The sequence below is a fragment of the Neopelma chrysocephalum genome, unplaced genomic scaffold (assembly GCF_003984885.1).
Source record: "Neopelma chrysocephalum unplaced genomic scaffold, ASM398488v2 Primary Assembly neopelma1_85971, whole genome shotgun sequence".
Classification (NCBI taxonomy): domain Eukaryota; kingdom Metazoa; phylum Chordata; class Aves; order Passeriformes; family Pipridae; genus Neopelma; species Neopelma chrysocephalum.
In genome coordinates this window covers 1-747 of record NW_020915584.1, presented here as the reverse complement: position 1 = coordinate 747, position 747 = coordinate 1, and the positions used below count along the sequence as shown (strand labels likewise).

Below are 747 nucleotides of genomic sequence, written 5' to 3'. Positions count from 1 at the left end.
GGTACGGACGATCCTGGCTGGGGGGGTTTGGGGGAGGAATGGGGGGGGGGAGGGTGGAAAAGGGTTTTTGGGGGTGAAAAGGGGGGTTTGGCACCCCCCCAAAGGGACAGCGGTTCCCCCAGGGTGGGGAGCTGGAAAGTTCTTGAAGAGGGGGTGTGAGAATTTGGGAGGGGCTGGGGGATTTGGGGGGAGATTTTGGGACTGGGGGGGTAGGGATTTTGAGGGGGGGCTGGGAGGATTTTAGGGGTGAAAAGGAGGGAGTTTGGGCACTCCCTCAGATGTGGGGTTTGTTCATCTTCAACCTGGGAAGGTTTTGGAGACGGGGGAGGATTTTTTAGGGGGTGAGGGGGGATTTGGGGGTGAGGGCTGGAAACTGGGGGAGGGACGATTTTGGGGGTGAAAAGGGCGTTTCCCCAGGCAGCAGTTTCACAGTGCAGGATCCGAACCTGGGGAGGTTTTTAGGGAGGGAGGGGAGGGGAATTTTGGGAAGAGTGTTTTTGGGGTGGGGGGGGTCCCCCCCATCCCTAAGGCCACGGTCTCTCATTCCCTCAAGATCAGTACCTGGGAAATGCGCCGGTGGGCTCTGGGGTCTATCGCCTGCACCAGGGAAAAGGTGAGAACCCCCCAGAACCCCCGAGCCCCCTGCCCACCCGCCTCTGACCCCCCAAATCCCTCTGAGCCCCCAATCTGTGCCCCCCCAGGTATGATGCCGCCGCCGCTGGGTATGCTGCCCCCGCCGCCCCCCCC

The 747-nt window shown here is 62.0% G+C and overlaps 1 long non-coding RNA gene across 1 annotated transcript; it reads left to right on the top strand.

Annotated features, from left to right (window-relative positions):
* Positions 1 to 230: 230 nt before the first annotated feature.
* LOC113979614 lies at positions 231 to 733 on the top strand. The gene is made up of 2 exons (XR_003537928.1): positions 231 to 613; positions 702 to 733. It is a non-coding gene; the product is annotated as an uncharacterized LOC113979614 (long non-coding RNA).
* The last annotated feature ends 14 nt before the right edge of the window (positions 734 to 747 follow it).